Raw genomic sequence first — 11656 nt, forward strand, 5'->3', positions numbered from 1 at the left:
AAATGCGTGGAGACTCTTGAGAGGGGAGGGGTGAGGTAGGCAGGGCCACCCAGTCAGTTCAACTACCAGTTGAGTGAACCAGATGTAAATTTAATATCCGGTTCACTCAAACTGGGTCAAACTGTCTGAATCCCACTCCTGGTTATAATATTTTTATTTTGTTAAATGTTTTGAAAAAAAAATCCATTTCAAACATGCAATAATTCACTTTTTCTTGGCTACTTCTTTACAATGTGGTCTTTTAAAAAGTCCTATAGTTAAAATGTGTGTTAGGATTCAGATAAAAGTACCTTATAAATACAGTGACCATATTTTTTTGGATAAAAATAAAAAAACCTTTAAAAGATGTGTTGGAAGAAAAATGCCTGTGTTCGTTTCCCAGCTGGGATATAGTCACGGATGCTGAGAAGAAATGGATTCAGAAGCCAGCTGCCAGAAAGTGGAATTCTTTTTTTAATTTTTTTTAAATACATTTTATTTAAATATAAACATTAAAAACAGTGAATGTGGTATCTCTTCTTTAACATATTTCTGTCCAATCTCTTTACAATTAGAAAGAAAAAAGAAGTTAAGACATATATACATTTTTGTATATCATTTTTCCAAATTCTCTTTTATTCCTTTTTATCACTTTTCTATTTATTTTCAAATTTATGAACATCCTTTCATGTCCCTCCATCTATAACATTTGTTCCATATTTTATAATATTCTAGTTCATCTCACTCTTTCAATTCAACTGTTAGCCTGTCCATTTTGGTGTAATGTAATATTTTTCCAAACAAGGAGTCTTCACTTGGAATCTCCCTTGCTTTCCAGTTTTGGGCGAATGTTATTCTTGCTGCAGTAATTGTGTATAATTAAATAAGTGTCAACTTTATTTACATTCCCCTCCATTATGAAAGCAGAATTCTTTTAATATAGGAAGGCAAGAAGCAAAAGTGACACAGCTTGAGTGTTCCTGGCTTGCAAGCAGTTTGCGGAGGCAACCCATGCCTTCTTATACTTGATTTTTCTTTGAAGCTCCTACAGTTTGATGGTTTTGATGTGTGCCTTTGATTGAAGCGATCATCCTGGATCCTGTCTTCCTGCCTTAATGGGTTAATCCTAGGACCTTTGTCTTTCCTATCCTGGGGGTTAATCCTGTCAGGGAGCAGGAAAAGGGGAGTTCTGGTTTTGCCTTGATGAATTATTTTTAGCTTGGGTTTGAGTATTTTCCAAATCTGCTTTGTTATTTCTAGTAATAGCTTTTGGTAATCTGCCCAGACTTGCAATTGCCTCTGGAGTGTTTGCCTCTGGGTCTTTACTCTGCTAAGGGAAAAGGCTGTTTTTGTTTTCTGCACTATTCAGGGGTTCCTTCTTTAGGTTCATTAGAATAAAAATTTGGTTTATAATGATGTTTTACAAAGCAAAATTCAAGAATAAAACCAAGAAAATAGCAATAGCATTTAGACTTATATATTGCTTCAAAGTGCCTTACAGTTTACAGAGTCAGCATGTTGTCCCCAACAATCTGGGTCCTCATTTTGCCAACCTCAGAAAGATGGAAGGCTGAGTCAATCTTGAGCCTGGTGGGATTTAAACTGCTGAATTGCTGGCAGCTGACAGTCAGCAGAAGCAGCCTGCAGTACTGCACTCTAAGCACTGTGCCACCATAATAGGTAATTAAATAACAGGTCAAGTTTTTGAAATACTATCATTTATAATAAAAATATATGGTCACTATACCTGAACAGAGTATATCCCATTTTAATTCGAGGTCAGTTTCAAAGACCACCAGGACTGACCCCTTCCATTAAAAGATGCAAGTGAATTTTGATCTTCCTTAGAGAAAATAACCTCTGTTCATTGTTGATGGATGATTCTGTTTTTAAATTTTACTTACTGTTGTTATAAATTATGCACTGGATTCACTTTGAATTTACCCCATCTAATATATTTTATGTGGAAGTCACAAAATGTACATAAGATGTTGACGTAGAGAGAACGGTTGGCTCTTCTGATTCAACATAATGTGCCTTAGGTTTGAGCAGACCATGCCCCAATCTCTCATCTTTTCCAGTTAATAGTAAATTGGGTGTTTTCTTGATCACCTTGAGACTGGGAGGCATTTGTTAGTCCTGTTCTTTGGTATTGTGGTGGACCCAGCCCAAAATATTGAGTGAACTCCATGTGTGGTTTTAGGGAGGAGTTAAGGTGTTGGAAGGAAAATCCATCTGGTTCAGGTCCAAGCTGCTTGGGAAAAAGACACTGGAAACAATACGGAGTCTGACTGGAAAGAAGGTTTAATGATGAACAGAGCCAACAGCAGTTCTGGTTCAGCTGAACAAATGGTTGAATGGGGCGTTGGTCCTTACCTGATACGCCCCTTCTAGGCGAGCCGCGAGGAGCATCCAGACTGTGGGATGTGCTTCTGAGTCCTCTTCTTTCAGGCTGAGCTTTAGACGAGGAAACGCTCCGCCCCTCCCACGTGGCATCGCGCAGCGTCTCCCCAGTTTTTTGCGATAACGAGAAGAGAAGTTATTAATCCTATCTAATCAACTATTGGCTCCTTGGCTGAAAACAGGAGTCCCCACCAGACGGAGATGCTAGGGTGGGGCTGGATGCTCCTCGCGGCTCGCCTAGAAGGGGCGTATCAGGTAAGGACCAACGCCCCATTCTCCCTCGAGCCGCTCGGAGCATCCAGACTGTGGGACATACCAAAGCTTGGCTGTCCTATGGGTGGGACTCCGTCTGGCCCAAGGCCCCTCCGGATCATTGACAACCCTCTGTAAGACCCGCCGGCCAAAGGAGGCCTCAGCTGAGGCATACGTATCGATCTTGTAATGCCTGATAAACGGGGACGGAGAGGCCCAGGTGGCTGCCCTACAAATGTCAGCAATGGGGGCTTGTGTGGCCCAGGCCGCGAAGTGGCTGCACTCCTGGTGGAATGGGCAGTTATTCCACGGGTGCCGGCAGAGAATGGGAAAGGTAACACCTGGCGATGGTCGCCCTGATCCAGCGGCTGATAGTGGAAGGAGAAACCTTGAGCCCTAGTGTCTTGGGTTGAAAGGACAGGAAAAGAGATTCCGACCTTCGTAAGGACTGAGTGCGCTTAATATATACGCAAGGCCCGTCTAACATCTAGGGTGTGCCAAAGAACCTCCCTGTTCCCGGAGGGTCTAGGGCAAAAATTTGGTAGAACCAGTTCCTGAGATCTATGGAAGGGCGAGTTAACTTTGGGTAGGAAAGTGGGGTCAGGCCGCAGGGCGACCCGGTCTGCATGGAACACACATAGATCGCTCCTGACTGACAGAGCTGCTAATTCCGACACTCGACGAGCAGAAGTGATGGCTACTAGAAAAACTACCTTAAAGGTGAGGAACTGAAGAGATGACTCCCTCAAAGGCTCAAACGGAGAACGTGTAAGAGAAACTAGGACCTTGTTGAGGTCCCATGTGGGAAACCTGTGAACAGTGGGAGGGCACAGGTTGGTGGCACCCCTAAGGAAGGATCTAACCCGGGGGTATGGGAAGGGAGCCGTAGTTATCACAGGAGACCACTGTTGAGAGGGCAGAGACTTGTCGTCTCAGGGTGTTAGGTGCAAGCCCCTTGCGAAGGCCTTCCTGAAGAAATTCCAGAATCTGAGCCACGGAGGGAGAGAGAGGTCAACCTGGGACCCACTACACCACTTGCAGAACCCCTTCCAAGTGGCATCATAAATTCGTGTAGTGGAGGGTCGCCTGGCGGCCAAAATAGTGTCGATGACATGGCTTGATAGGTTCTCGCTAGTCAGACGGATCCGCTCAACTTCCAGGCGGCTAACTGTAGCCATTGAGGCTCCGGATGTAGAAGGGCCCCTGAGAGAGGGAGACCCTGTCCGGGGGGATCCGCCATGGGGGTGCTACCGATAGGTTGCGGAGGTCCGCAAACCACGGTCGCCTGGGCCAATAGGGAGCCACCAGGAGAAGGACTGCCCTCTCCTGAATGAGTTTCTGAATGACTCTGGGCACTAGCGGGAGCGGAGGGAAGGCATATAGGAGCCCTGGGGGCCATGGGCAGCGCAGAGCATTGTGGTTCTCCGCCCGTGAGACGGATACCGGGAGAAAAACCGTGGAAGTTGTGTGTTGGATGGGGAAGCGAACAGATCCACCACTGGAAGGCCGAATATCCTGGACGCTTCCTCGAACAGGGATGGATGAAGTCGCCATTCTGCTTGGTCCACCGTGGCCCTGCTCAGCCAGTCCGCCTGGGTATTGTCTATCCCGGAGATGTGTTCGGCTTTTAGTGATAGGAGGTTGGCCTCTGCCCAGCGGCAAAGGCGCTCGGCTTCCCTCATCAGTTGAATTGACTGGGTGCCCCCTTGCCTGTTGATATGGGCCTTGGCCGTGACGTTGTCTGTGAGAACGAGAACATGGCGACTGCGGATCTGGGGAAGCAGCGCAGAGCCAGATGGACGGCATGGAGCTCTAGCCAGTTGATGCTGCATCTTTGTTCGGTCGGCGACCATTTGCCTTGCGCCGAGAGTGAGTTGAGATGGCGCCCCAACCGGATAGACTTGCGTCGGTAGTGACGGTGAGTCTTTGAGGCTCCGCAAAGAGGTGGCCTCTGTTGATGGCGGGATTGGTCCACCAGAGAAGAGACGTGAGGACCTTTGGAGGGACCTTGACTCTGATCTTGAGTTGCTTCTTCCGGATCTTTGGAGCGGGAGCAGGAACCACTGGAGGGGCCTGCTGTGTAAGCGGGCCCAGGGAATAATAGAGATGCATGACACCATTTTTCCCAACAATCTAGAGAGGTCAAGCAAGGCCACCCTCCTAGAACGTCTAATTTGTTTGACCAGGGTTTGAATGCTAAGAAACCTCTCTGGGGAGAGAAAAACTCTCTCTGAGACCGAATCAATTATGGCACCCAGGTGGTTGATTCGGGTGGAAGGGTAAGTTGGCTCTTTTGCCAATTGACTAGAAACCCGTGTGCCCGTAGGGCGGAAGGGTGACCCTGGTATCCCTGACTGCCTGGGACTTGGACGGGGACAGGATAAGGATATCGTCCAAGTAGCAGTGGAGGCGGACAGGAATGCTCCTGAGGTGGGCCGCCAGGGCCGCCAGGACCTTGGTGAAGGTCCTGGGGGCGAGCCAGCCAAAGGTAGGGCCACGTATTGATAGTGAAGGCCATTATAACAGAACCTAAGGAATTTGTGATGAGAGGGCCTGATAGGAATATGAAGGTATGCCTCAGAGAGATCTATGGAGGACAGCCAGTCTCCCCGCCTGGTGCCTAGGAGAATGGATTGCAAGGTGTGCATTTTGAATTTGCGCTGGATAAGGTGACGGTTGAGCCGTTTCAGGTCTAGGATGGCTCTCCAGCCCCCAGAATGTTTGGGCACGACAAAGAGATGGGAGTAAAATCCCTTTCCTCTCTGAGCCGGAGGGACAGGTTGAATGGCCTGAATATCAAGCAGGTGATGGATGGCTGCCTCCATTAATGCACGTTTGGTGGGATCCCTGAGGAGGGGATGGGAAGAAAGCGATCAGGGGAGTGGATTTGAACTCGAGGGTGAGACCAAACCTTATTGTGTCTCTAACCCATGCATCGGAAGTGGATTTGTCCCATTGGGCGGCGAAGTGGCGGAGGCGGCCACCAATGGGGAGGGAGAAGGAGGCTCTACCTTCTGCGGTAGGGCCTTCCTCCCGTACCCGAAAGGGTCTCTTATAACCACCCCTCGCCTGGTCCTGTCGCCTGAGTCCGTGCGATCCTGGGATCGGAAGGAAGGGGTCGGGGAATCTGGGCGGGAAGGGGGTTGGTAGAAAAGGCGGAAAGCTCCTCCGAAGGGCTGAGAGCCCCTGGTCTCCGATCTTCGAAGAAGGGAAGGCAAGTACTTCCTCTTGCTGCGACCCTCGACCAGCAGGGGTTCGAGGGCCGGGCCAAACAGTTTGTCTCCTGTAATAGGGGCAGTGGCCAGCTTGACCTTATTCTTTACGTCCGCCTGCCAGTGTTTGAGCCATAGCAGGCGACGAGCCGTGGCGTGGGGCGTGATGGCCCTGGAAGAGAATTTCACCGACTGGTAAGTGGCGTCAGCCGAGAACTCGGCTGCAGCCACTAAGCCGCAATGTCCTGGTGCGCCCTCAGGTTGGAAGCAGGGACGTGTTCCCTGAGCTGGCGTAGCCAGCGGATAGAGGACCTAGTGAAAAAGAGGCGGCGGTAGCTGACTTAATGGCCCAGGCGTCGGATAGGTGGGCCCTGCGCAGGGCCAGCTCCACCCGCTTATCCTCAGGTTTCAAGGCCTCTAGGGCCTCACTAGGTGTAGAGGAGGAAGCTAGACCCACAATAGGGTCATCGACCTCTGGAATGTTCAGGAGGCTGGACAGTGCCGAATCGAGATTAAAGAACCTCTTGTCTTGGCTAGAGGGTGTGGGAGGGGTCCCTGTGGAGGATAGTTGCTTCGCTACCAGATCTACGAATATGGGGGGAAGGGATGACCTCAGCTTCAACCACTGGTTGGGTGAAAATGGAATCTTCTGGGCCCTCTGGGATGGGGGGGAGGTCAGCAGGGGCCTGGGAAAGAAGGCCCGAGACATTCTTGGCCTTAAGAAGGAGGGACTTGAACATGTGTGGTTTGAAGAGCCCCCCAAAGGAGGGTTGGTCAGTCGAAGTGCCCTCGTCCTCGGACATCTCCCCTCCATGATGTCAGTCTCTAAGGGAGGTTCACTGTAGCGGGAGGATCCCATCTGGGAATCCTCCTCCTCGAAATCCCTAAAGTCCCCTTCCTCCTCAACCTGGGCCCCAACCGGAGGAGGGCTGTCCCTCTGAGAGAGTACCTGAGCAACCGGGGGACCGGTTGTGGAAGGATCTGATAGACAAGGAGTCGTGCTTGGAGACTCGAGGAGAGAAGCCTGATCTGGACATGTGCTGTAGTTCCTCTATAACACTCTGGCGGATGGCTGATTCCATCCAAGCCCTGATGTGAGGTGGCACCTCAGATGTAGAAGGTTCGTCCTGGCGCAGACCAGCAGCCGTGGGTGTAAAAGTGGCTTCGGGTGTCAGACTCATCGTAGGACCGGGGGTCGGGAGACCCTGGGGCGAACTGCGCCTAGGTAGGGAAGCAAGGCCTGGGGGAGAGGTTGAATAGAGGTAGGGGGTGGAGGAGGAGGTAGAGACGGTTCAGAGCGGGACTCCCTTGAACGCCTGTCGAACTCTTTTTCTAACGCCTTGTGGCGCCTTAAGGCGTCACGTTGAGAGGCCTTGGAAGGTTCCTTGTCCTTTCTAGAGCCCTTAGGTTCCTTGTCCTGCTTGCGCAAATAGTGGGACTTTGCCTTGGCCTTCAATGAAGGACGTTTAGAGGAATTGTCGTCTGCCATATTGAACAATAGAGATTAATAAGGGCGGTTGGCTCGCCCAGATCAGGCCTGGATAAGGCCGGGTGAGGATGAGGCTGGCCCGCTCCCCCTTTTGGAATTTTACTTGTACAGAGATAACAGAAATATAATATATATATATTTAGCTATGTAATCCTGTTTTGTTCCTTTCTGTAGTGCTTTTTATATTCTTTATATCAGCTGAATATACAGGTACTCCGATATATCCAATATCTTAAGAGAAAAATTGCTGTACCAAAAAATTATTTCTTTTTTGTTATTATTCCTTTTGTATTTGGATCAAATATAAATTCTATTATAGTTATTTCCTTGGATGTATATCTCTCAGTGCCGAATCAGTCGAATAACGCCTGAGGCCTAGAGTTGAATAGGAGGCCTCTGGCAGCCAGCCTCCAGACAACAGAAGAAAAAACCGGAGGGGGGAGGCTGCAACCGCCCGAAAAGGGCTGCGGGAGGCCAACAAGCACTAACCAAGACTAGCCAGGCAGTTCAATGGGCAGCTAGGCTTTAACCCTAGGCCTGGAGATTTAATTCACCGCAGCTGAATATTAAATAAAAAGAAACTTTCAGCGCCCGGCCACGAGGTGGAGCCAAAATGGCGTCCGCGAGCTGAACTGCCTGGGCGCCTTCGGGACGGAAAGAAAAGGAAGGCTTGGCCGGTCAGCTCGGCGCTCCTAAAGCCTTAGGGCGATAGCCCTCCCGGTTGGCGTTTAGGGTGGGGGGAATCCAGCGGAGGAGCGCGTGCCACAGGCAACGCGCAGGCAGCGACACGATCTGATAAGGGTGGGGGGCGTCGCTGAAGGCGCTGCGAGCCCGCAACCGCCCTGAGGACAGGGAAGAAATTTCCCTTGAGTCCTGACCCTTTGCGCAGGAGGAGGAAGGAAGCAAACCTTATTAGGACGGAGGATTCAATGAAACAGCCAAGGAGCTCTTTGAAACGCAGCCTGATTCTTCGAGGCTGAGCAAAGACTGGGGAGGCGCTGCGCGATGCCACGTGGGAGGGGCGGAGCGTTTCCTCGTCTAAAGCTCAGCCTGAAAGAAGAGGACTCAGAAGCACATCCCACAGTCTGGATGCTCCGAGCGGCTCGAGGGAGAATGTGTGGATGTATCTTTTTAGGTTTTGTTTGAACAGTCCTGGGGGTGGTGCAATGAAGGGGCTTGTGTTCTGAAAGGGTGTTGGGCAATTCCTATTGTGGCTAATGGCTTTTGTCCTGTGTTGCATGTTGGGTGAGGGCTGCTTTCTAATCCTACCATTTTGCCTTTGTTAGCTATGAAACTTTGCTGCAAGGAGCTTTGAAATATCCTGTCTTGAATGCCTTTCTATTTGCTTTGCTTATGAATAGAGCTATCTAGACAGTTGGTTTTCTCTTTCAATAAGCTCTTTATCTCCTTAAGTGCTGGCATCTGCTGGGGGCTATTAAGAAAGACTGGGGGTTTTCTGCCTCTAAAACATGTTTCTCCATTTCTCCTTAAGGGAAATATATTATTCTGCCTTTTTTAATATATCCCAAAATATTTCATTCTTGGGAGGGGGCTTCCCACAGTATTGGGGAGATTTTTAAATGATACTTCAGATCTGTCAGTTCTATTGGATCAGGATGTGTGTAATTATTTGTCATAGGTTACTCAAGTCACTGTTGTTATTTAACATGATGGTTCCAGTGACTTTTATAGCACTGTATCTAGAGACAGGTTTTTGCAGAGATGGAACCTACAACCCCCATCTCATTGCGAATAAGCTTACAACAGCATGTTCTGAAAACACTCAGCTGAATGTTCAATATCATGATCAACAGCCTGGAAACACACTAAGAAGTCTAATAGATGGGCTAATAAAAGTCTAATAAAATAATAAAATATAATAATAATAAAAGTCTAATAGAGATGGGCTGTTGCTAGTGCAATATACCCCCTAAATATTCCTAATATGTAGATTTTCCTTAAATAATTTTTTTTTGAAACAAATTTTATTAATTTTAAAGACAAACAAAGCATTATTAGACATTAAAGACATTAAACCTCTTTCCATTATAAATTTTTACAAGGCAGATAAAACATTGTTTTAAATATTTTTTAACAGATTTCTCATTATTTCTCTTTGCTCTTATTCAATTACATTTCTTCTATATTTATCCATTTTATACTCATCATATTCATATTTCCCTCTGCCTTGTTTACAATTATTCTTCTCGCTTTCTCCCAAGGTTTTATTAAATCTCAATCAAACATACACACAAAACTTCTTTTTAAAAAGTAGCTTGGCCCCGGATTACCTCTCTTTGTATGGACTTCAATTAAATTCATGTTCAACTTATATGCCATTACCTATCTTATTTACCCTTCTATATCTTCATTATAACTTCTCCCCGCTTTCCACTCTTCTTAATTCTATTTTATTTATTTCATCTTAATTTAGATCATTATATTTGTATCTTTTGTCCATTCTTTTCCAATTATCCATTTATCTCATTCATATTAGAAAAAAAGATTTCTCCTGAAATCACTAATCGAAGTATGATGCCTTTCCATCGCTCCCCTAAATTAACATTTAAGGTAACACCTAGTTCCCTATCTAATTCTGCTTAGTACATTCTACTTACTAAAATAGTAAATCCATAAAGTAATTAAATATATAATTAAACATTAAATCTCATAACATTCCAATTATCTATTTCAAAAACAAATACCATAATAATAAGTTACAAACATCCACACAATAGTCAATTAAACTCTATACTTAAACTAAACATTTTAAACATGCCTTTTAAACCTTTAATGTTTTAATCTTTACTTAAGTCTTATAAAATTCTATTTTTCTATTTCTAATACAAATACTACAATACTATCTTATGTACCATGCAGAAACATTTTAAAACAAAGTTATGCATTACCCATTATCCCTAAAAAAAGATTTATTTTTCACATCTTGTTTCATACCTTTGTGCCTTTTTCCCCCCTTCTTCCTTCCTATCTTATCCCATCTGGTCTTTTTACCCCTCTTAGCCTCCCCTCTCTGTTGTATTTCTCTTTTCTTTTGCTTTCTAACATTGTATTGATTTTGCATCTTATTTTTCTCTTTCTTGGATGTTTTTTTAAGTCTTATGTCCTTTTTCCTTCCTCTCTTTCTCCTTCCTTTCTTAATCAACTTTGTAGGCTCGTTAAAGATGGCTTCTTCTTCTTCTTCTTCTTCTTCTTCTTCTTCTTCTTCTTCTTCTTCTTCTTCTTCTTCTTCTTCTTCTTCTTCTTCTTCCTCCTCCTCCTCCTCCTCCTCCTCCTCCTCCTCCTCCATTAATTGTTGTGTTTGTTGATAAGTGGCAAGCGCCATTTCTAAAAAGCGAAAAATTTCTCTCCCACCGTCTTTACCTTCTTTTTTTATTTTACCATATTCCTCTCTCAGTTCATCAACAGATAAAGCATTATAAACCTTTTCTTCTTCTTTTTTCTTTTCTTCTTCTTCCTAAAACAACCAAGATAATTCAAAGCTTAAAACAATTCCCCAAAATCCCAAAGTCATCAAACAATCCAAACAGAGCACAAAGTTCTTCACACTTTTTCTTCCTGGGGTAATATCAATTGGCAAGGGGAAAAAAAAACCCCAATCTGTATTTTAAAGTCTTATTGCAATTAACTTCCAATCTCAAAATCTTCCAGGCATCTCCTCCAACAAAATCTTAATAAAAATTTTCCTTTTGTCCTCTCCCTTCCCACTTATAACAGAAAGCTTTAAATTTTTACCTTCTGTAAAATAGCAGGATTTTCAATATCCATTTGTTAAATCCATGTGGAAAGAGAGTAAACTTTCTCTTTAAGCACTTTCACTCGCCGCTTGTAAATCTCTTCTGGAAACAAAGTATCTTTCAAAAATCAGGATTTTCAGGATATTACTTGTATCTTATAGTCCCAGTTCAGCCAAAAAACTTTCGCTTCAGAACTTTCTCCTTCTTCCTCCAGCACGATCTTATCCAGCTGTCAGCTTCTTTGTGGCGGCCATTGCTGACCGCCGCTCCACCGCCTTGAGAAAAGAGGGTTAAGCCGGGTGGGGAAGGGGTCTGCGAAAACCCCAACCCCTGTCTGGATCCTCCTATCTTCGGCTGCCTCTATGGGGCAACCTTAGCCTCCAGACCCGTCCGGATCGGAGGCACCAAGACGGCTAGCGCAACAGGGATCGCGCAGGATCGCGAATCCCTACCGCTGCCGAAGCCGACAAACCGGAAGTTCCTTCCGATTTTCCTTAAATAATTTTTACATTGGAAACATTTATGGAGTAGTTAGGGATAAAGAATTTTAAAGGAAGTTTCACAAC

The sequence above is a fragment of the Notechis scutatus genome, chromosome 2 (genome assembly GCF_049901735.1).
Source record: "Notechis scutatus isolate UNSWTSFEM ecotype Mainland chromosome 2, rNotScu1.2, whole genome shotgun sequence".
Classification (NCBI taxonomy): domain Eukaryota; kingdom Metazoa; phylum Chordata; class Lepidosauria; order Squamata; family Elapidae; genus Notechis; species Notechis scutatus.